General features: G+C 39.8%; 1 long non-coding RNA gene across 1 annotated transcript; it reads right to left on the bottom strand.

Annotated features, from left to right (window-relative positions):
• Positions 1-9379: 9379 nt before the first annotated feature.
• Positions 9380-10606, bottom strand: LOC309698423. The gene is made up of 3 exons (XR_014274098.1): positions 10572-10606; positions 9520-9578; positions 9380-9434 (listed from the first exon to the last, which is right to left on the bottom strand). It is a non-coding gene; the product is annotated as an uncharacterized lncRNA (long non-coding RNA).
• Between the last annotated feature and the right edge of the window lie 15302 nt (positions 10607-25908).

The following is a 25908-nucleotide window of genomic DNA, read 5'->3' as shown; positions in this document are numbered from 1 at the left end:
CGCAAATCTTCAAATTGAGGTGTACACTTTTCAGTACTTGACCAAATATTAAAGGAATTAAAAGAAAACCTTGACATAATTAAAAGTCTACCACTTTTAATAGGGGGATTAAAATAATTTGAAAGTCTTTAGTAAGTGTTTTTAAAGTTTTGATCAGGTATTATGTTTCTAAAGTTAGTATTTCTGCTAAAACAGTATTTCTGGAAAATCATAGTATTTCTGCTATGTTATAGGAATTGTACGCAATTATGGTATTTGTGCCAAAGCATACTGTTTGTGCCCAAACAGAGTATTTCTGCTATATTCTAGTATTTGTGCTAAATCTTAGTTTTTCTGCTATTTTATAGTATTTCTGCCAAATCATAGTATTTGTGTCAAAGCATAGTAATGTAACATAGCAGAAATACTATGCTTTGGAACAAATACTATGAGTTTGCAGAAATACTATGAAGTAGCAGAAATAGTATGATATGTATTCTTATCATGATATGTATAGTAGTATGTATGTATACTTATAAATTCATGATATAATTACAAAATAATTAAAAAAAATAGTTTTACTGGGGAAATGTGTTGTTTAAAATTTTAGTGTTATGTATTTAATTCTTGGAACAGTTATTGCTTTGGATACAAGACTGTGAAGAATTAGGGAATCATATTTAAGGACTGGAAGAATTGGAGATTTGGATGGATGAATAATTGATTTAAATTTGACTTATTTTGAAACAAATTTCCAAAAATGGATTCAGTTGGATTAATCACTGGAGAGCCCTTCAGCAAGACGAACTGTTGAAAAAAGATGTTAGTGTTGTTAAAGAATTTAAAGAGTTGATGTCTCTATGCGCTGATTTCTGTATGTGTACTTCTTTATTGTAGGGCGTTTGTTCCTTTTTAATTTGACAAAAATAATCTGCCTGGCAGGCAGCCAAAGCCTAAAAAACATTTTTCAATCAAAATGATATGCAGATAGTACGATTAAAATAAATTCAATAAATGCTCACAGACAATTACATAGATCTTAATGTGTGGTGCTACAAGGTATAAAAGTATGAACAAACATAAAATAAAAAAACATTTTGTTACTGACTTCTTTCTTGACTGTGACAATATTTTACTGTTCACTGAGGAATTATGAAAGGAAACCTAGAAAAACGAAAATACAAATAATGGAAAACACGGAATTGTTTTTTAAACATTAGTTATTTACATTTAATAGTTGAAATTATAGTATAGTATATACTATATAAAGTATAAAATTATAGTATAGTATAGTAAATGTTACAAAAGACATTAGGAATTGGGATCTTACAGTTGGAAGGAGTTAGTGAATTTTATCGCAACTTACCTCTATGTAATTCCACAGACTTCAACTGACAGCACTAACAGCTCTGCACATAACCTATGGGGAGCTTAGCCTTCAGATTGTCAAACCTATCATGCCATCTGCTTTTATCATGTGATTTCTTACCAATAGCGTATATCTGAACTTGGAATGGAGGATGATTCGTTTGGAATTTTAAATGTAATTAATGTAATTGACATGACAAACATCATTTGCATATCCTTCTTTGGGAATGTTCTTAGTGCGAAGTATCCCACATTTGGATTAATAAGTTATATGATAAAACAAGGTTCAACTTCAAACCTAGAATTTCTTTTTACCATTTATCGCTTTTGTAAATTGGCAAAGAATAAATAAATAAAATTCGTTTTCCACCCGTAAGGGCGATCTATCCTTTGCATATAAATATATATATATATATATATATATATATATATATATATATATATATATATATATATATATATATAAACACCCAGCACGCCCCTGCGGGCGGTTTATCCTTCAAGCTCTGGTCCTCTACCAGAGGCCTGGGAGCTTGAGGGTCTTGCGCAGTATCTTAGCTGTTCCCAGGACTGCGCTCTTCTGGACAGAGATCTCCGATGTTATTCCTGGGGTCTGCTGGAGCCACTCGCCTAGCTTGGGAGTCACCGCACCTAGTGCTCCGATTACCACGGGGACCACCGTTACCTTCACCCTCCACATCCTCTCAAGCTCTTCTCTGAGCCCTTGGTATTTCTCCAGCTTCTCGTGTTCCTTCTTCCTGATATTGCTGTCATTCGGGACCGCTACATCGATCACTACGGCCGTCTTCTTCTGTTTGTCTACCACCACTATGTCCGGTTGGTTAGCCACCACCATCTTGTCCGTCTGTATCTGGAAGTCCCACAGGATCTTAGCTCGGTCATTCTCCACCACCCTTGGGGGCATCTCCCATTTTGACCTCTGGACTTCCAGGTTATACTCGGCACAGATGTTCCTGTACACTATGCCGGCCACTTGGTTATGGCGTTCCATGTATGCCTTGCCTGCTAGCATCTTGCACCCTGCTGTTATGTGCTGGATTGTCTCTGGGGCATCTTTACACAGCCTGCACCTGGGGTCTTGCCTGGTGTGATAGACCCCAGCCTCTATGGATCTTGTACTCAGAGCTTGTTCTTGTGCTGCCATGATTAGTGCCTCTGTGCTGTCTTTCAGTCCAGCTTTGTCCAGCCACTGGTAGGATTTCTGGATATCAGCCACCTCCTCTATCTGCCGGTGGTACATACCGTGCAGGGGCCTGTCCTTCCATGATAGTTCCTCGTCTCCCTCCTCTTTCTTGGGTTTCTGCTGCCTGAGGTATTCACTGAGCACTCGGTCAGTTGGGGCCATCTTCCCAATGTATTCTTGGATGTTCGTTGTCTCATCCTGGACTGTGGTGCTGACACTCACCAGTCCCCGGCCCCCTTCCTTCCGCTTAGCGTACAGCCTCAGGGTGCTGGACTTGGGGTGAAACCCTCCATGCATGGTAAGGAGCTTTCTTGTCTTTATGTCAGTGGCTTCTATCTCCTCCTTTGGCCAGCCTATTACCCCAGCAGGGTACCTGATCACGGGCAGGGCATACGTGTTGATGGCCCGGATCTTGTTCTTACCATTCAGCTGACTCCTCAGGACTTGCCTGACCCTCTGCAGGTACTTGGTGGTTGCAGCCAGGTGTACACTTCTCAGTACTTGACCAAATATTAAAGGAATTAAAAGAATAAAAAGTCTACCACTTTTAATAGGGGATTAAAATAACTTTCAAGTCTTTAATATTTTTTCTTAAGTTGTGGACCAGTTATTTGGAGAACCCACCTGGAATCACTAGGGACTGTGATACTAGTGAATGAATTGATATTTTGAATTGGTAAAATTAACCCAATCTTTGATCTTATTTTTGAAAATATTATAACCTGTAAATTGTCTCATTACAACTTTCTCACTCTCAAAATAAAAGAACCCTTAGATCCCTTAGACCCTTTGGCCTCAAATTGTCCCAGAAGAGCCTTTTCAGGGGTTGGTCTAATTCAGAATGGTAGGTTAATTTGCTACATTTTCTCTGAATCAATGATTGTAATTAAGATACTAAAAGAACATTCACTGATTTTTCAATTCCATTAAGGTGCTTGATATCATTATTTTAAAATACATGTACACATGAATCCTCTGCAGATGCAGGCAATGCTGAACCATTTAAAATGGATTCATTTGACTTAGAGCTTTCATAACACTTCCATGTATTTATATTGAACTTAAATAAGGTGATTCTGATTTTTTTAAAGCACTATTTTTGATGACAGTTGTCTTTTTTAAAAAAAAAAAGCTGTCTCTTTCAAAAAAGTATAAGTTTTGATAAAGAAATATATGTGTAAATATGTAATTACACCAATGTGTGTATGAATGTTTACTCACTGTTGAACTTAACTCCCCTTCACGTCCAAAGGACAATCTACAGTCTGTCTACAAAATAATGTTCGACTTGTAAAACAATTTGCAGACAGTATGATCAAAACAAATTCATTATGTGTCTAATCTTAAATTCTTAAAGGTTAAGATTTATACCTCTAAATTCATGATATAATTACAAAATAACAAAATAACTAAAATAATTACTTTGAATGGGGAATTATGTTGTTTAAAATTTTAGTGATATGTATTTATTTGTTGGAATAGTTGTTACTTTGGATACAAGACTTGGAAGAATTGGGGAATAATATTTAAGGATTGGAAGAATTAGAGATTTGAATGGATGAATAATTGATTTGAATTTCACTTATTGTGAAACAGATTTCTAAAAATGGATTCAGTTTGACTAATCATTACAGAGCCCTTCAGCAAAGAAGAGCTGGTGAAAAAAGATTTTAGTGTGGCTGAATGGCTATTAAAATAAATTCAATAAGTGCGCACAGAGAATTACATAGGTCCTAACGTGTGGTGGTACAAGGTATAAAGGTATGAACAAGTATTGCATTCTGTTACTCACTTCTTCCTTGACTGTCGCCCCCCCCCCCCCCCCCCCCCCCCCACACACACACACAAAAGAATGACCTCAAACTAAACATTAGTGATTTATATACAATGCTTGGAATTATAGCATTTAAATTCAACACAAGGGATTAGGGATCTGGATGTTCCAGTTGGAAGGAATTAGTTAATTTTATCCAGACTTACCTTTATGTAATTCCACCGTCTTCAACTTAATGAACACTAACAGCTCTGCATATAATCTATGGGGATCTTAGCATTCAGATCTTTCAACCAATCGTGCTCTCTGCTTTGGTCATGTGATTTCTTACCAATAATGTATATCTGATGAATGAACATAGTTTCCACATCTTCCTCTAGGAATTTTGATAGTGTGAAGTATCACTCATTTGGATTTATAACTTGATGAAGAATGTTTTTTCAGCATACATTAGTATTAGGGGTGCAACGATATTCGTATCGATATTGAACCGTTTGATACAGTGCTTTCGGTTCGGTATGCATATGTATCGAACAATACAAAATTTGTAATTTATTTTATCAACTTTCCTTCTGACGATGCTGTCTGTGTTGAGCGCTCAGTGAATCTGCGTTCGACTGCTCCGCCTAGGGTCGACAGTGCAGCCTAGGCGGAGTAGTCGAACGCAGATTCACTGAGCGCTCAACACAGACAGCATCGTCGGAAGGAAGAGCGCAGGGCAAGCTAGCGAGACAGAAGTTAAGCTCTCCTTACAACATGGACCTCCCCCACCCTCATTCAGATCTGGCGTTTGGAATTATTTGGTTTTCATGTGACGTATGACCCTGAAGGTAAGCGAGTCATGGACTAAAGTAAAACAGTATGTTGGATGTGCCATGCAATGCTCAATTACATGGGTGGGAACTAGTGTGTTAGCGCAGTTAGCTCGTTAACGTGTTGGCCGTGTCTAGCCCCATGCACGGGGCGATCGGCGGTAGCTCGTTAACGGAGATTTGCCGTGTTGTGGCGTTAAGGTCATTTCAACGAGATTAACCTGAAAGCACTAGTGGGAACACAACGAATATGACTGCACATTTACGCCGACATCATCCTAGTGCAAAGACATATGGAAGCAGAAAAAAAACAAGCAAGCATGCTACTAACTTTAGCCGAGTCATTTAGACAGCTGTTTAATATGCTGCTGAGAATATAGCCCAGAAGAAGCGGATAGTATAGCTTTTATTTTGGAAAGAGACATTTCTATGTAATAAACTCTCTTTTCCAAAGATGAGTGATTCCTCAATCAGATACAGGGCTCGCAATATCGCTAGCCCGACGTCCCGGGGCTAGCGATTTTTTCAGTCGGGGTACCAAAATCTATCTCTGCCCTGCCCGTCGGGCTATTGTAGGGTAATTATGTCATTGGCATCGGTGAGCCACTGTCAATATGTGACATATTGAAATCGCGTTTGAATTTGCGCTTGTTTTTTTGCTTTCACTTTGCAATCGTGTGAACTGTGTATAGAGAGCGACAGTACTGATCTGTGAGTGATGATAATTTGTGCACCAATTCCTCTGACATCGTCTTATTAATTGTTAGCTTACTATGCAAACATGACAAGTGAAATCTCCTGCAGCAAGCTTAAACATGTGAGAGGTTGATCGCGCAGAGAATCGCTGAGCTTATGTGAGTGCGTGTGTAAAAGCAACAGGATATATATTTGACTACGATGACCTGGATGACTGAGAACCTTCACAGACAGATATATATTTTAGTTCTGCTGAGCCAAATAAGACAGGTCAGGGTGAAGAAGTGACAGCCAAAGAAAAGCTTACCACAAAACGGAGAAGTTATGACAAATCAGACTATAAGGCAAAAAGAAAGTGCAGCTTTATGGTTTCATGGACAAAAGAATTTCTGTGGCTGCAATATGACGAGCTAAATAACCCGGGCTGCACATAAGTGGTCCGCAGGTGCATATTCGCTGTCAAAATAAAAAACACGCACAAGGGTTAGGTTTAAATTTAAAAACTGTACTTTTGAGTTAAAATATATATTTATAATTTTAATAAATGACAAATTAAAAAGGCATGAACATTTTTTTTGTATCGAAAAAATATCGAACCGTGACACCAAAGTATCGAACCGAACCGAACCGTGAATTTTGTGTATCGTTGCACCCCGAATTAGTATATATAAATATCCATAACATAAACATGAGAAAAATGTTCATTTGGAATTACACCCTTTAATATATCAAATAAATCAGTGAATAACTGTAATTGGTCGTTTAGTGTGGGTAAGACTACACATGCTTTATGTAAAGCATTATTTTTGCCTGCTTTATTTATTCTTAGCCACAGCACTGGCCATAATTTTCCTAAATCACTCTCGACATAGTCAGGTCACTCTTGGTCCTAGATTGTTGATTACCTGACAGGACAACCACAATAAATGCATCTTCAACACAAGGTGTCTGACAAGGTGATCAGCAAAACAGTGGCATCACAAGAGCCGGTCCTCTCCCCTTTCTCTTCACCCTCTACATCACAAACTTCAGCCACTGCAAGACCTGCCATCATCATTTTCTGATGACTCTGCGGTGGTTGGATGCATCACTGAGGGTGATGAGTGCCAGGCTGTGGCAGACCCCTTTGTCATGTAGTCTGAGCAAAATCCTCTGCAGTTTAAAGTGAAAAAGACCAAATAATTGATTTTGTACTTTAGGAAGACCAGGAAACCCGTGACCCCTGTTTTAATCAAAGGGGTCAATGCAGACATAGTGGAGCACTGTAAATATAAGTACACACTGAAAATAAACTGGACTGGGTAAAAAACACTACTGCACTCGAGAGTGCCCAGGTAATTTTCTGAGGTGGTTGACGATTTTCTATGAGTTTGTTGTGGCCAGTGCCATCCTCTTTGCTGTTGCATGCTGGGGCAGCAGGTTGCAGTTTGCAGATGCCAACTGGCTCAATAAAGTGGTCCACAAAGCCGATAATGTTGTGGGACAGTCTGAAACAAGGACAATGCTCTCAGTTTTGACAGCCGTATTAAAGATTTATATCAGTCTGTACATGCTCAAGAGAGCTTTTCTTCCAATTCTTTAACTGTCACGCGCTTTTGCAACTTTGTATTTTTGTGTTACTCGCAGCAACAATGCCACCTCATTGTTAGTCCATTTAAAAAATGTGATGCTTTTCCTCAACATTTTGCCGCAACATTTCAAAAAGCCAGAAAATAAATAAGCAGCAGACAGAAATGAGGCAGATCAAATCTTCTTTTATTTCATGCATGTGCAGTACTGGAATGTAAGCATTTTCTGCCGTTTCAATGTGGACGTGCAGCTCTGTGAAAACCACTGAATACGATAGTGTGGACGGGGAGCGTTTTCAGATGAAAATGCAGTTTTTAAATCTATCTGGGCTAATGTGGACGTAGCCTAAAGCTGGCCTCAAACTGAAGAGACAAATCTCTTCAAATCCAGAGACAAGGAGGAGCTGAGAGGACTGATAAGGAATAGGAAGGACAGCTACAGGCAGAAGATGGAGAACCAGCTTCAACAAAACAACGTTTGCGAAGTCTGGAGAGGCCTCAGAACCATCTTGGGCCACAAAGATCAGAATTCTCTGATCAGGGGGAATGTAAATGAACTGTATCATTTCTTTAACAGATTCGATTCCTCTATGAGGCAGTTTTCAACATCGGCTGCAGACTCACACATCACCACAGCTGCTGTTCCACCTCTGACACCTCAGACACTTCATACCTCCTTTACTTTATTTTCTTCTTTTTTTGGGTTGTATGGAAGCCCCAAACGCAATTTCATTGTTCTTGACAATGACAATAAATAAATACTACTACTCACCCTGCTCACTACTACCCACCCCCAACAACAGCATCCAGCACACATTAACACAAGGCTCCAGCCTGTCTCTCTCAACCACCCAGGTTAGGAGGGAAATGAGGAGGATTAAAACCAAGTTGGCATCAGGTCCTGCGCAGACCAACTGTGTTGGGTGATGTAGAATATCTCTAACCTGATCCTGAGGCTGGGGAGAGTCCCACAGTTCAGGAAAATCTTCTGTGTTGTACCAGTGCCAAAGACTTCACACCCCAAGGACCTCAACAGCTACAGGCCGGTGGCTCTGACATCCCACCTAATGAAGACCCTGGAGCCTCTGGTCCTGGCTCAGTTTCAGCACCTGGTAAGCTCATCACTGGACCCACTTCAGCGGATGATACTGTCATTCACCTCCTCACCCACCGGTTTGTATATTTGTGCATTTTATATATTTTTTTCCTGTTAATACTCTTCATATGTATATAGTGCTGCAGAACTTTCATCCCTGTTGGACAACATCTGCCACCCCATACAGGAGACGATGACAGTACTGAGCAGCTCCTTCGGTGGCTGCAACACCCACAGTGTGGGACGGAGAGATTTAACAGGTCTTTCCTCCCCACTGCTGTCAGACTCCACAACAAAGACTTCACCTGATAAAAAACACACATCCACACATGTGCAATAGCAATAACATTAAGTGCATTACTCTTTTATGGCATTGTTGTATTATACTCAGTTGTATATAACATTTGTATTCCATGTTATTCTAGTGTATATAGTATTTTATTTACCTCTATTGTGTACAGTATCTTATCCTAAACCAAGTGTAATAATGAAGACACAGGACATTAACACTGTTAAAGAAAAAAAAACTTTATTAGGCTTCATTTTAATGTGTGTGTGTGTGTGTGTGTGTGTGTGTGTGTGTGTGTGTGTGTGTGTGTGTGTGTGTTTGTGTGTGTAATTATATGCATTTCTTGAAATGGAGCAGGAGCAAGACCACCACAAAGAATAAAGTGATTGCAGCAGCAGTGATGAGAAGCATACAACAGGTCCACGAATCAATTAATCTCCAACATGTGCACCTAAAAGTAAGTTTATGATAAGAAAGTTCACATCGATTACTCAAATAAATTTTATATATTATGGAAAAAATTGGTGGATTAAGAAGAGACAAACTGCACGTGCCTGCAGGGTTCTCTTGTAGGATACTCATCTTGTGGGCTCTGAAGTTGACACAAGGTTGAGTGATTGTGAGCAACACTTTGCAGCCGTATTTCCACTGCATGAAGGGCACATGACATTTTAGTTCAGACCACTGAATCTGAGAAATCCAACAGGTGTAGATCTAACACACTGGGACATACCTGACATTCTCAAAGTCGGATTACGAAGGAACAAAAGACACTACGTTTCATAAGATAACCTGCATACAGAGGAAATATACATTAGTATCTTGGAAGGATTAGTAATTGTTATTCGAGATCTATGAAGTAAAGTGGAAAAATTGGAAGAATTATTGGTTTGTGTTCTAAAATTGGAAGCTTTAGGAACTTTGATTTTTTTTAAAAACAACAACAACAACAAAAAAAAAAACAGAACAATTAGTCATTTGAATAGGAACAAAATCACACTTCTCAGGACTTCTGCTCACATCAATGTTGATTAGCAAATTGCAATTTTGTAAACTGTAATTTTAATCTGGAATTACACTTTGTCAAAGAAATCAATGAAATATATTTATAAAGTGTTGCTTTAATATATAGTTAGAAATTGGATTTTTAATCTAAAATCCTACAAGTAATGCACAGGGATATCAGTACAAGAAGAACATCAGCACAATGTTGGAAGCATTAGTGATTTATATTCTGGAAGGACAAAAGATTAATATCATAAAATATGAGAGTATTAGTGATTTTGATTGAACTTAACTTGAAGCAAATCTCTTCCAGTCTGCTGTATTCTTACCACACTCTGACATCACTGCCCCTCCCACCCCAACTCATGACTACACAGACCTTTCAGCCAATCACATTATTAATTCTGCCTATATTAGCAGGTACTAGTACTGGGAATTGAAGATGATTCGCTAGGAGTCTTTTCTGTAATTATAATAAATAACATTCAGTGAATCTGTTTTGTGAATCTTATTCAATGGTCTGTGTTTGTATAGCGCTTTACTTAGTCCCTGGGGTGCACTGACAGAGGTGAAGCTGCCAGACCCTGGTGCCACCAGGCCCTCTGACCACCAGTAGTCCCACCCCAGGACACAATGACTGAGACAGTCTGAGCCGGGGCTCGAACCGGCAACCTTCCGATTACAAGATGAGCTGCCAATTCTTGAGCCATGATCGCTGCACTATAACTTTAATCTGGAATTACACCGTTTCAAAGTAATGAATAAACTTGAATAAACTACCATGAGTGTGGACTTTTCCCATCCAATGCAGTTCAGATGTTTGGTGCACATAGCATGGCATGTTTCCAAAGACGCACTGCATACAGAGGACATCAGCACAATGTTGGAAGCATTAGTGATGTATATTACATAACTGGAATGTCCAGGGACAGGGATGAAAATTATGGAAGTTTAGCTATTTGTATTGTATCATTGGAAGGACTAAGGATTAGGATCATAACAAAAGGAAAGAATTAGTGGTTAGGATTGCACTTACCTTGAAACAAATCTTTGCCAGTCTGCTGTACTCTCATCACAGTCTGACGTTATTGCTCCTCCCCCCAAAGTTCATGATGAGTCAGATCCTTCAGCCAATCAGACGATTTAATTTACCAACATAGTTGATGGTACCAGTACTTGGAATGTAAGACGACTCGTTTGGAATCTTTTCTGCAATTAAAAATAAACTAAATATAATTAAATTAATATCTTAAAAGCTTTTGGGAATCTTATTAGTGCAATGTTTAACTCTTTTGAAATCACAGCTTGTTAAAATGATCTTTGATTCTCCAAATTCTTGCTGGTAGATACTCCAATAAAATAACTTCAAACAGACGGGTTTATGAACTCATTGGCAGCAGTACACTAACTACATGTAAATAAAAATTAACAACCGCGTGAACGTAACAGCTTAATATAATTTGTAGATAACAATTTGTAGTTAGATTAATTTCTTATCTGGCTATTGGACATACAAAGTTATGTTGCAATGTAGGAAAAAATTATAAGAACAACAGAATAGTTGGTCCTGATGACAGAGATAAACCAGGGTGAAAGGCATCGCCATCTGATCAGTGTGATGTGGAGATTAGGAGAAAGTAGGTCCAGATTAGGGAAAACTAGGTGGAAAGAACCACACTAAGTGTGACAGCAAAACAATGACATTTAAAATAGAAATAGAAAAGACAATACTACAAAGGAAATAGTATTATGAATACAACACTTTGTATCTGTGATATGTAGACAGAATCCCAGCCGGTCACAGCATATGGCAGCCCCTCCTGGTAGTGCTGGAGATTTCTTCCTGTCAAAAGGGAGGTTTTCCTTGCCGCTGTCGCCATAGCTTTTGATCTTTTGTGTGTGTGTGTGTGTGTGTGTGTGTGTGTGTGTGTGTGTGTGTGTGTGCGCGTGTGTGTGCGTGTGCGTGGGTGTGGTGGTCATGTTTGTATGTCTTGCCTAGCATTTATTTTTCTTTCCAATAATTAGAACTCCTCCGCTGCAAAGACAAATTTATGGTGGCGATCAGAGATGGGTAGGTTACTGTAATCTGATTACTTTTTTCAAGTAACGAGTAAAGTAAGGGATTACTATTGCAAAAATGGTAATTAGATTACCGTTACTTTCCTGTAGTAACACTGTGTTACTGCGTTACTAAAACCGTGATTTTTTGCGAGAATGTCTCACGACAGTGACGTAAGCGAGTGTGCCGTTAGTGACAACAGCTGTGTGCAGATCAACAATGGATCACATATCGATTGTGGGAGAGAGTATGAGCGTGCAGCGTTTAAAGCGTGGAAGTACTGACCTTACTTTGAGTTTGATTCCATAAAAAGTGACAAAAACATTAGTGTCCATCGTGCGTGGGAAGAAAACTTCTTTTTACAGCGAAAAAAAACCGCACACCTGCACCAGGGTAAACCTCCACCTACTGCAGTCCTGCTTTATAGGTGAAAATAGAGCAACAGGACTGCTGAGTCTTTGACTTTATTTATTTTCTGCTACTCCTCCAAAGTTTGCTGTTATACAACAACCGTTCAGCGAATAAGAACACTGAATTCTGCTGTCTTTTATAGGATACTGGACCTTGGAAAATAGGAATACCCATTAGGAATTTTATGTGTAACTAATACAACTAACTTAATAACAAGATTTGCACAGCTACCATTAGGAATCATTTTATTTGAAATTATACCTTGTAAAAGAAATCAATAAACTTTGACTCTGTAATATTAAATAAAATGTTGCACAAATGCCCATTTTTTTTCTTTTTAACTAATCTCACATAACTTTATTAATCCCAAAAAGGGCCATTTTTGTCTGCTCATTCACACAACCTATAAAAATTAATGATCATAAATATGAATCCAAACGACCCCTGTCAGCATTTAGTAGTCTAACAGCTAAAGATTAGTACAAATATATTACATTGCATTTTTTGCTTAGTCTTGGGAACAACAATGAGCATCACATTTGGAGATGCTCATTGCTCACTGTAGTTTTCTTTTCTTGTCTGCAGTTTGAACCACCATAAATCTTGATGTTAGACAACCTTTGACATTTATTACTTATTTATTTATTATTTATTTATTTAGGACAGTGCATGTTAATGAACATAAATGTAAAAAAAAATTACATGAATGTAAACATACCAGATTATAGCCAAGGGCTAATTTCCATCTGTTGTCCTTAAGCATAAAAAAAATAGACATAATAATTCATAAAAATTCATCATTCATTCATAATAAAAACTCCATCACCAAACTTACACATACACACCATTCTGTTCCCAAAAAAAAAACATTAAAACTATACAACTCATACATGATCACACACTTGATTTGTCCATAACCAGTACATCCCGCATTAACCCAGTGTGAGAATGAAGACTACGTATTTTGACATTGAACAACAACACTTTTATTGTCTTTTGCTCAGTGGTTTGTGGATGAACTCATGAAAAGTTGTTGTTGTAATAAAGCAGTAGCAAAATGATCACGTAGAGTCCAATGATCGCAAAAACAGCAATGAGGATTATCCACATGAACAGTTTGTCCAAATGTCCACATCTGCACCTGAAAGTTATCAGTTTATACAAAAAAAATGTAAACATCATTGGATTTATTATAATGTGTAAAATATAAGGGTATAAGAGAAATTGCTCTTGCCTGCAAGATTCTGCTACAGGATGTTCAGCCTGGTGGCTCTGGATTTGACCAAAGGGTGCTATATTGGGAGCAACGCATTGCATCTGCATTTCCACTGCAGGAATTACAAATGACATTTCAGGAGCATCAGTTGAGACCACTCAATCTGAGAAATCAAAGAGATGTAGATCTAACACACTAGCACATACCTGACATTCTCACAGGAGGAATAAGAAGGAACAAAAGATCCAATTTCAAAAGATAAGCTGCACACAGAGGAAATATGAATTAGTATTTTGGAAGTATTAGTAATTTCTATTCAATAAGTGGAAGATCTGTGAATTAGAGTGATAACTGGAATTGAAAGAATTATTATTGATTTGTATTCTAAAATTGGAACCTTTAGGGATGAGGATTTAAAAAAAAAATAGAATTAGTTATTTGGATAGAAGGAATTGTGATTAGACTTACCGTTTACCAAATCACACCTCTCGGGACTTCTGGTGACATCACTCTGACATCACTCTTGATTAGCAAATCAGACAATCCATTTCTACAACACATTGCAGGACAGTGTAACTTGGAATGAGGGATGACTTCTTAGGAATTTTGTGTAATTAATTCAACAAACCTAATGAATTGCATTTGGTTACCATCCTTTAGGAATCTTGTTAGTGTACTATAACTTTAATCTGGAATTACAAAGAAAAGAATAAAACAAATGTTTTGAATAAAGGATTTTTTGAATCTACAGTTAAAATGGGACTTTTTATCTATAGTGCTTCAGATAGTCAGTAGGTATACAATATTATTATATAAGTATTACATTACAATGCTGCTTCTTACATTCAGCTGCAAATCTTTGCATTATATTCTTTTTGAATACCATGACTGTGGACTTTTCCCATCCTCCATCAGTGTGAGAAAGAAAACACAGGATTTTGCAGTTGAACAACAAGAACTTTAGTGAACTTTATCTGAACATTGTTGTATATGAACATATGTGTGCAGGTGCATGCATGCTCATGTGTGTGTAGCTATGTTTGTGTGTCTTTATTGGCAGTCATTTTCCTTTCCCATCAGCTCAGAGATTCTTAGTATTTGTTGCAGTAACTCATTTCATCTGATATTTCATTTCTTGTTGGCTGTGTTACTCTGTTAACTTACATTCACTGGCACACCATCATTGCTGGACTGAGGCTCTTTAATGGCTTCAGAAATCTCCAGCGTCCTAGTTTCATCTTTTTCCACCAGTGGTGGTTTGTTGCTTTTCACAGGGTCCTCAGGAATTGGAGTACTCGCTCTTCTATCCATTTTCCTCTTCTTGTGAGGAGCCCACTTGACTAAGGACTTGCAATACTGTGTTGAAAGAGAAATTCTTTTTAAAAATACATGAAATATAAACAAAAACATTAAATGTAGTTCAGATGTTTGGTGCATGTTTACAATTAGGATCATAACAAAATGAAAGAATTAGTGGTTAGGATTGCACTTACCTTGAAAAAAAATCTGCTCTCTGCTGTACTCTCACCACACTTTGATGTTATTGCTCCTCCCCCCAAAGTTCACGACAAATCAGATTCTTCATCCAATTTACACGATCTAATTTACCAACACAGTTGATGGTACCAGTACTTGGAACGGAAGACGACTCGTTTGGAAACTTTTCTGCAATTAAAAATAAACTAAATATAATTAAATTAATATCTTAACAGCTTTTAGGAATTGTGTTATTGCAATGTTTAACTCTTTTGAAATCACAGCTTGTTAAAATGATCTTTGATTCTCTTTTTTTTTTCTTTTTTTTTTTTTGCCTGTCCCGTTTGGCTCTTTTGCCATCAGAATTATTGTCTAAAGGCAAAGAAAGATGTCCAACGGATTTACTTTACCAAATTGACCATCCCAGCCTTGTCATAATGGTCCATTTGATTCACCTTTTATTGTTTATTTTATTTTCATTTGCTGAATACGGGACAGACTTGACTGGGGGAAAGAAGGGAAGAAAGAAAGAGGGAAAGAGAAACAGCTGAGAAGAGGGACGGGGGAGAAGGGCAAAAAAACAAAAACCAACAGAATGGGCAGAAAAAAAAAAAGAAATGCATCTATCGATCACCTGGATCACCTGTTGAGAAAGAAAAAGGAAAACAAGCAGAAGAGAACAAGAGTAATAGAATAAACAACATCACAATGATATATGGGAATATGACAGTAAATACTAAATATTAAACATTATTGTGCAGCACATAAGATCAACAGAACACAGTGTGCTTTGAGGTAGGAGCCAAAAAGGGTGTAGTTTGTGTGTGTGAGCACCCGTGTGTACACCTGTGAGCATGGATGCGCTTGTTTTTTTAAAAGGTTCCTTCATGTAATGATCTGCTAGAGGGTGTGGGGGGGCCACAGCCCCGTCCTTCAGGGCATGAAACAGGTATGGAGGAGATCAAAACTCCAGACATCCAGAGGCCCCCAGAACACAAGAGACCAAGGAAGACCAACAGAGGGGCAGCCGCGCCACTGTCCCAGAAAGAGCTGAGGAGAGTCCCAGATGAGGCGTCACTCAGCAGCCGCGGAGCAGAAGCCAGGGGGAGTTGCAGTGACGCGCCCGTGAGCTCCGCCGGCAGCCAGCTGTGGCTGAGTGACCGAGCCCCAGGCCGAGAGGCCGGGGGCACCCCGCCTCCGAAGTGGCCCGAGCGAGCCCCAGGCTCCAGGCCCCGATAAGCGGCCACCAAGGAGTGAGCCGGTGTGTACCTGGACGCCCATCCCCAGACACAAAGAACCACCAACGCACCGATGTCTGAGGGAGTCCGCCACTGGCAGGGGAAATGGTGGTGGGGGGAGATAGGCCTCCAAACCTTGGAGGGCCTGAGATGTCCCCAGAGAGGTGCCGTCTGATACCCAACCTGACATATAGACACAGACATACAGGCACACACAGATACAAACATCCATTCCCACCCTCATGCTCTCATATGCACTTACTCCACACTCAACCAACGTGGAGACAGACATAAAGAGACGCTGTACACACAATCACACTCCCCAAGCGTACTCTACGAACCGGGTCTAGGTACCCTTGCCCCTGGAGGGGGGAACTGCACCCATGATCTTTGATTCTCAAAATTCTTGCTGGTAGATACTCCAATAAAATACCTTCAAACAGACGTGGTTATGAACTCATTGGCAGCAGTACACTAACTACATGTAAATAAAAATTAACAACCGTGTGAACGTAACAGCTTAATATAATTTGTAGATAACAATTTATAGTTAGATTAATTTCTTATCTGGCTATTGGACATACAAATTTATGTTGCAATGTAGAAAAAAATTATAAAAACAACAGAATAGTTGGTGCTGATGTCAGAGATAAACCAGGGTGAAAGGCATCGCCATCTGATCAGTGTGATGTTGTGATTAGCAGAAAGTAGGTGGAGGTTAGGGGAAACTAGGTGGAAAGAACCACACTAAGTGTGACAGGAAAACAATGACATTTAAAATAGAAATAGAAAAGAAAATACTACAAAGGAAATAGTATTATGAATACAACACTTTGAATCTCTTGGCTTTTGACGGAGGTCGTTGCAATTTCTCCTTCTCCCTTATCTTTCCTGTTTGGCTTCTCATATCTTTTGTATGGTCTGTCTTATTCTTTAATAATGAGAGAGTCTACCAGACTTGTTCTCTATAAACCTACAGAAGAATTATGGATTTGATCAACTGCTCCCTTAACAAGACTGACAAACTCCTGGTTTGAGCTGGCTCGGACCTGGCTTAAAGAAAAACAAGAAGCGGCTACAGCTGTTCAAAATCCCACAAGGCTGGCCGACATGATAGACGATGGGCAGGGCTGTGAGTACTCAGACTGTGGTTTTTTTGACACAACATGGATAAGATGTTGGAAAAGCTCATGGCTCTGCTACATGGTTAAGATTTTGGAGAAGAACAACAGGAATTTAGAGACCTGGTCACCAGTGACGGACATTAGACCTACTGTAAATTGGAAGCAGTTTTTTCGCACTAACCAAAACAACTACCATCTTCACCTCATGCGGCCCCCTTGGCACCGACTGGATGCTTGAGGCAAAAGCTGACGGGAATAACAATTCTCCTTTGATAAAAAGACCATTTATTGTATCTCTCTCCTCATTCAAGACCACGCGCGTCGACCGAAGATTGTTGACTTTTACCTAACAAAGTGAAGGGACACTTTCACTCGGCAGGACACAGTCACATTCACACTGACACAGATCCCCCCCCATCCCCCACCCCCGCCAAACACCTTCGAAGCTTATGTCTTCTATGTTGCAAGATGTGATGATTCATGTACTGAGGTGTTTCTTTCTGTTCTCAAACTGATCTCCCTGTGTGAGCTCAGTCTTGGGGGAGTTCTTTTTTCTCCTCGTCTTTCCTCGTGTTGTGGATTTTCCATTGTTATGCCTCTCTGAACTGTCTTCCCATGTGATGTTTGTGTAATATATGTATGTTCGGAAGGGTAAGCTGGCGCTGGCAAAAGGTCGGCACCCTTAAACCAATTTCCTTCGGGGTCAACCTTTGGTATCAGTAAGGTTTTATTAAATTGAATTGATATGCAGACAGATTCCCAGCCGGTCACAGCACATGGCAGCCCCTCTGTGAGCCTGGTAGTGGTAGAGGTTTCTTCCTGTTAAAAGGAAGGTTTTCGTTGCGATTGTCACCTTAGAATTTACTCACAAGGGCCATAGTAATTTTTTTTCTGTTTTCTTGATATTATTGTAAGGGTCGTTACCTTTCCAAGCAGCTCGAAGAAACTGTTGGTGGAATTTGGCACTATATGGCACTAAGCAAAACTGAATTGAGTTCACATCTGACAATAAATAATCAATCACCAACCAATTAGATATATATTTCTGACTAATCTTGACCTCTTAACTGTTTGTGTGTGTGTGTGTGTGTGTGTGTGTGTGTGTGTGTGTGTGTGTGTGTGTGTGTGTGTGACAGACAGAGAGAGAGAGAGAGAGAGAGAGAGAGAGAGAGAGAGAGAGAGCCACTTGCTGTGGATTTAAGAACCAAACACTCAAACAAACCAAAGAGAATGTCAGACGCAGAAGGAGATTGTATTATTTGTGGCAACCGATGATGTCTTGGTCTCCACTTGTAGGCTGCATCTTGAAGGCATGTGTGTGGACGAGGAGATGACAGGAAACACAGAGCGTCAGCAGCAGCCATCTAAGCTTCACAGGGCACACACGGCACCACACAGACAAATCACTTTCCTGAGGCCCAGCCCAAAGCCAGCCGCCCGCTGCCTCCTCATCTCCTCCTCCTCCTGGGACCTTTAGGGAGCACTCAGCACCCGCAGGTAAACCATGCACTGTCACAAAATCTCCCGGCATCACAGGCCCTCTCCTGACACTGAAACCTCTCCTCATTTCTGTTATTTTTCCCTTATCTGTGACCCGCTCAGTGTGTGTGTGTGTATGTTTGTGTGTGTCTGTGTGTGACAGAGAAAGAGAGAGAGAGAGAGAGCCACTTGCTGTGCATTTAAAAATCAGAGACTCAAACACACCACAGAGAGTGACAGACGCACAATGCAATTCTCTTGTGGCTTTTGCCCCCATTTTATTTGTTTTTTTTTTTTATTTGAAATATATATTTTTGAAGTATTTTACACATCTCCTCCTTTCCTTATACCTTTTTATGGATTTCTCTTTTTTTGAACACTTTGGTTGGAAGGTAACTTCTTCATGGAACACACATGCTGTAGTACAGCACTTTTTTCACCTGAAATGAAATATAACTTAAATCACACTTCTGTCAAGTGGCATCGAACCTATAACATAACGTGTAGCATGATCTGGTTGGAATGTAACTTATAAGTGAAGTCACATCTGGAATCAGAACACAATGAATGTTTACTTATAAATTTCTGAACAAAATTTCCCTCCTCTTCTGGACGTATGCCTGGTATGATCGAGCAGCCATAGCAGCGGCCTTACATTGTTGGACATAACTGCGGTACCCGTCAAGAACTGGGACTGCAGAGTCCGGGTTGACAAACCCTGTCTCCTCTGGAGTCCAATCCCTCCTCACGTTGGCTGGCATGTACACAGCTCTTGTGACCACAGACTCTGGTACTTCGTCCTCTAGCAATAGAGGAGCTTTCAGTTCCTCCATATCCAGCTGGACTGTTGGACGCATTTTCTGGTCTGGAAGGAATGGACGGTGCAACATCCTGTAGGGGATGTCATAGTGGAGCTTGTAAAATGTAAATCCAGATGTTCTTTCGCATAGAGAAGTTGACAGGATCTTGTATTTCTGCAGCTCGGATTGGCTGATATTCTTCTCGATGAGCAGGTCCTTTATATTCTCAAATGACACATAATCACCATTCATCAACATTCCGATTGAACTGGCCAGAATCAAGATGTTCTTCTGGGTCTGTACAGGGACAGTTCCTGGGATCCTTTTCAAAACGTCAGCCAACCACGGCATGCCATGTTCCTGGTATCTTTCCAACTTGCGGCCATAACACATCGAACGGCGCTCCATTTCCATTGCAATGTCTCCAACCATGGCTGACGCCCGTGCTTCCATTGAAGGCTCGTGGTGATCATTGTGTACTTCAATGAAGTGCTGAAAGTTCCATGAGGCCTTGGTCGTGCCTCTGATATCACGATATTTGATTTCGGGGAACCACCTAAGCTTCAGCTGCAGGAAACCAGCCATCAGGCATTCGTACACATCTTTCCCTGCCTCTTGAATGAGGATCCTGGCCCTGGAGAATGTAAAGGGAGTTGGAAATGTGTCCTTGGTTGCAAGGTTGCCTACTAATGTTGACAGGTTAACGTGTCCCTTGAGAATGTCAGGGCACTTATCTCCCTGGAGCGCAGAGATGGGGATCTCTTCGTTTCTCCCGAAAAGATCCTGGAGGAGAAGGACTACAAGTGAAGGGCCAACTACAGAAGGCTCAGCCTCCATGTTACATGTAAGAGAGAACAGCCTGTGGATTCGATGGGTCTGGAGAGCATCCTTTGTCCAGTGTAACACAGGTGGAGGTGTGTCCTCACTTGTTGGCACTGTGGCAGAGCCAAGCGCCATGAACCCCCTGATATGAGTGGCACTGAACTCATGACGTGAACTAGTGCCCATTGCTGAGGAGTAGACATTGTCCACATTGGACAAAGGGTGGCCGTAAAAAGCTTCTTCCAGCGCGAGCTCGAGCTGAAAGGCTCTCCACGATGGGATGAACCCACCTTTTCCCGAGTGCTCGTTTCCCAGAGTCCAGAGCTCGTCGGCCATGTAGGTGAGACATGTACAGAGTATCTCCTGGATACTACAGTCTCCCTCGTCCCATTTGAAGGGTATCACCATTGGGAGTTCGTTTAAAAACCATTTCAAATGACGAAGGGAGAAGAAATGAACAGCGGGAATAGGTTCGATCAGGCATGAGAGGTCCGCGGCGTCCAGCGCTTGCACCATCTCGATGCGTAAGGGATACTTGCACATGGCCTTGTTTGCAAGGTCCCGCATGTGTAAGTAGTAGTCCTGCGCACGGGATTCGAGGGCCTTGGTATAGTTGGGGTGGCTGAGCCCACCGATGACTATCAAGCCACTTACTGGGTGACGGAACGTTGCCAGAGCGTGGGTGTGGGGACTGTCCAGGTAAAACTGCCAATGGTTCGCAAACGGCAGGTCGGCAATAGACCCCAGAACTGGACTGACGTCCACCTCATGTTCATCCAATTCAGTCTGCATGTTTGCGCACTCGTGCATTGACATGGCACTATAGACAGTTGTTCTTGGACCGACCAACTTCTCTAACCCTGCTCTGGACCAAAACAATAGGGTGTGGGGGTCCTCTGTTGACAATGTGCACGCAACATGTAAAGACAAGCGAACAATGTTGTCAAAGTCAGTGATGTTGGACAGAATCAGCGGTTCCTGGGATCTGTGGCCAAACTTGTAGACATAGAAATGTAAATCCAACGTCTCATGTTCAGGTAGCAAATCCTTGGATTGATCGAGAGTGCGCAGCAGGAATTCCTGGTCCTGTGGTAAGACTTTCATGTAACCTTTGTTTTGGAGGATAATCTTTTGGAGCGAGGGTCTACAAAGCTGTTCTGGTGGAAGCGCTCTCAGACTCTCAATGAAGTTCATCAACATCGCATTGATGAGTTCTATGGTGTTGAAGGACAGATATCCAAATGTGGAAAATACCTTTTCCATCCCATAAGGGGATTTCGGGATTGCTGTGACATGGAGTTTGAATCCGTCATTGAGCTCAGCTAGATCAATACCTTGCAGCCTGTGGAGCACTTCTAACCCTTCGCTGGAATACTTTGTACGATCAATGTGTTTTTTAATGATGTGCCAGGAATTTCGCAGCTGGGGGTTTCTGTATAGTGAAAGCCTCAACTTGGAGAATTGAATCTTCAACTTTTCCAAGAAGTTCAGTTCGATGACTATCCCGTTGATATTGAACTGAGCAGCTAGTTGTTCAACGGGACTGTCAACAGTAGTTGCTTGGAGGGGAATGAGGATGTCAGGGTCGGTGAGGAAGTTCAGCACACTTGGGGAGCACGTGAATGCTTTGGACAAAGCACGCATATTTTCCCTGCCAACATCATCCATGGCTCGTGGAATCTGGTAAGTAAAAAGAAGAAAAATGGGGTAAGTACACACAAGACCTGCTTCTGCGGTCCCAGAAGAGCCTTTTCAGGGGTTGTCTAATTCAGAATGGGAGGTCAATTTCCTACATTTTCTCTGAATTAATGATTGTAATTAAGACATTAAGGGGTGAAAAACATTTATTGATTTTTCAATTCTATCAAGGCGCTTGGCATCATTATTTTAAAATACATGTACACATGAATCCTCTGCAGATGCAGACAATGCTGAACCATTTAAAATGACTTCATTTGACTTAGGGCTTTCATAACACTTCCGTGTATTTATATTGAACTTAAATAAGGTGATTCCGATTTTTTAAATCAGTATTTTTGCTGACAGTTGTTAATTTTTTTTAAAAATTGTCTCTTTTGTAAAAAAAATAAGAATAAGTTTTCATAAAGAAATATACGTGTAAATATGTAGTTACACTAATGTGTAAATGAATGTTTACTCACTGTTGAGCGTAACTCCCTTCACTTCCAAAGGACAAATCTACCATCTGTCTGCAAAATAATCGTCTTGATGCATTCTCAATCATCCAGGAAAGTAAATTTCCAAAAGTTGATTCTGTTCATCTGGACGTAGCGTTTTGTATGAGAAACGTTTCGTCACTCATCCCAGTGACTTCTTCAGTCTCAGCTGACTGTAGGTTTCCCCAATCTTATAAACAGAACATTTGCATAATGATTGAAACCAGCCCACTGAAGGAACAATGGGCTTGGAGGTCAGTTCCCACTGTTCCTTCAGTGGGCTGGTTTCAGTCATTATGCAAATGCACTGTTTATAAGATTGGGGAAACCTGCAGTCAGCTGAGACTGAAGAAGTCACTCGGATGAGTGACGAAACGTTTCTCCCACAAAACGCTATGTCAAGATTAACAGAATCAACTTTTGGAGGTCTACAAAATAATGTTTGACTTGTAAAAAAAATTGCAGACAGTATGTTCAAAACAAATTCATTATGTGTCTAATCTTAAATTCTTAAAGGTTAAGATTTATACCTCTAAATTCATGATATAATTACAAAATAACTAAAATGATTACTTTGAATGGGGAATTATGTTGTTTAAACTTTTAATGATATGTATTTATTTGTTGGAATAGTTGTTACTTTGGATACAAGACTTGGAAGAATTGGGGAATAATATTTAAGGATTGGAAGAATTAGAGATTTGAATGGATGAATAAGTGATTTAAATTTCACTTATTGTGAAACAGATTTCTAAAAATGGATTCAGTTTGACTAATCATTACAGAGCCCTTCAGCAAAGAAGAGCTGTTGAAAAAAGATGTTAGTGTGGCTGAATGGCTATTAAAATAAATTCAATAAGTGCTCACAGAGAATTACATAGGTCTTAACGTGTGGTGCTACAAGGTATAAAGGTATGAACATATGAACAAGTATTGCATTTTGTTACTCACTTCTTCCTTGACTGTAGACTTTAATTATGAAAGACCCCCCCACCACACACAAAAGAATAACCTCATGCGGGAACCTAAACATTAGTGATTTATATACAATACTTGGAATTATAGCATTTGAATTCAACACAAGGGATTAGGGATTTGGATGTTCCATTTGGAAGGAATTAGTTAATTTTATCTAAACGTACCTTTATGTAATTCCACCGTCTTCAACTTAATGAACACTAACAGCTCTGCATATAATCTATGGGGATCTTAGCATTCAGATCTTTCAACCAATCGTGCTCTCTGCTTTGGTCATGTGATTTCTTACCAATAATGTATATCTGATGAATGAACATAGTTTCCACATCTTCCTCTAGGAATTTTGATAGTGTGAAGTATCACTCATTTGGATTTATAACTTGATGAAGAATGTTTTTTCAGCATACATTAGTATATATAAATATCCATAACATAAACATGAGAAAAATGTTCATTTGGAATTACACCCTTTAATATATCAAATAAATCAGTGAATAACTGTAATTGGTCGTTTAGTGTGGGTAAGACTACACATGCTTTATGTAAAGCATTATTTTTGCCTGCTTTATTTATTCTTAGCCACAGCACTGGCCATAATTTTCCTAAATCACTCTCGACATAGTCAGGTCACTCTTGGTCCTAGATTGTTGATTACCTGACAGGACAACCACAATAAATGCATCTTCAACACAAGGTGTCTGACAAGATGATCAGCAAAACAGTGGCATCACAAGAGACGGTCCTCTCCCCTTTCTCTTCACCCTCTACATCACAAACTTCAGCCACTGCAAGACCTGCCATCATCATTTTCTGATGACTCTGCGGTGGTTGGATGCATCACTGAGGGTGATGAGTGCCAGGCTGTGGTGGACCCCTTTGTCATGTAGTCTGAGCAAAATCTTCTGCAGTTTAAAGTGAAAAAGACCAAATAATTGATTTTGTACTTTAGGAAGACCAGGAAACCCGTGACCCCTGTTTTAATCAAAGGGGTCAATGTAGACATAGTGGAGCACTGTAAATATAAGTACACACTGAAAATAAACTGGACTGGGTAAAAAACACTACTGCACTCGAGAGTGCCCAGGTAATTTTCTGAGGTGGTTGACGATTTTCTATGAGTTTGTTGTGGCCAGTGCCATCCTCTTTGCTGTTGCATGCTGGGGCAGCAGGTTGCAGTTTGCAGATGCCAACTGGCTCAATAAAGTGGTCCACAAAGCCGATAATGTTGTGGGACAGTCTGAAACAAGGACAATGCTCTCAGTTTTGACAGCCGTATTAAAGATTTATATCAGTCTGTACTAGAGATGTCACGATACCACTTTTTTTATGTCCGATACCGATACCGATATCATAAATTTGGATATCTGCCGATACCGATATGAATCCGATATAGGGTTTTTTAATCAACAAAACTGTTTTTTTAAATATCTTGCTGCATTTTGTATAAGTTCATACTCAAGTTTAAAACAAAAACTACACTAAAGCTATTCTGTTATACCTGTATGCAAAAAAAAAAAAATTCATAGTTCAGCAACACTGATCAATCTAATAAACTTAAACCTACACCATCCTCCCTATTCTGGTATTTTAAAGAGTACTCAGCGTAAATATTAACCAACCTAACTAACAGGGTTCCAACTCCCAGCAACAACAAAAATAAATAAATAAAAAATGGGGAACCACCCCTCATGCTCCACCTCATGATGCTTAATCGACGTAATCAACCTTAATTTGATGCAGTGTGGAAAAAAAAATGCACAGAAATCAATTCTTTTTCAAGAACTATTAAATAGATTCAACATCTTTCTTCAACAAAATTGCAGACTGCACAGATGATACCTTCCCAAAGGAAAAAGTACTATAGCTTACTAGGGTATATATATTAGACTTAATAGTTACTATATACAGTAATTGACTTCTATTCATTTTACATCAAATTAAAACTTTGGGTGTCAGATAATTATTTATTAAAAGCTAGACATTTTAAATGAGAATAAGAAAGAAAAGTATGTCTTTGTGCGCCCTTTTCCCTGTTCATGCCCTATCGGCCCCCCTGGCTAAACTTTGCTAGATCCGCCCCTGCACAGTTACCAGCGTCAGCTACGTAGAAAAAGATCCTCGAGTAGAAAGTAATATTAAATAAATTCTAACAACAGCTTATCAAGCTTAAACGTGCTGCTGTTGTTTATCCGCTGGTTTCCTCTTTCTGGTGCAAAGTGGGCCAAAAACAAACAAGAGAGACAGACTCGCGACAGAAAAGCCAATCAGCTGATCACTAAGCAGTTTCATGATTGAAGTAGCAGCAAGAAGAGGCAGTCGCTTGTTAAGCTTAACCTA

Source organism: Aulonocara stuartgranti (assembly GCF_965226115.1).
Source record: "Aulonocara stuartgranti genome assembly, chromosome: 22".
Taxonomy (NCBI): Eukaryota; Metazoa; Chordata; class Actinopteri; order Cichliformes; family Cichlidae; genus Aulonocara; species Aulonocara stuartgranti.
This window is presented reverse-complemented; position numbering and strand designations above follow the sequence as displayed.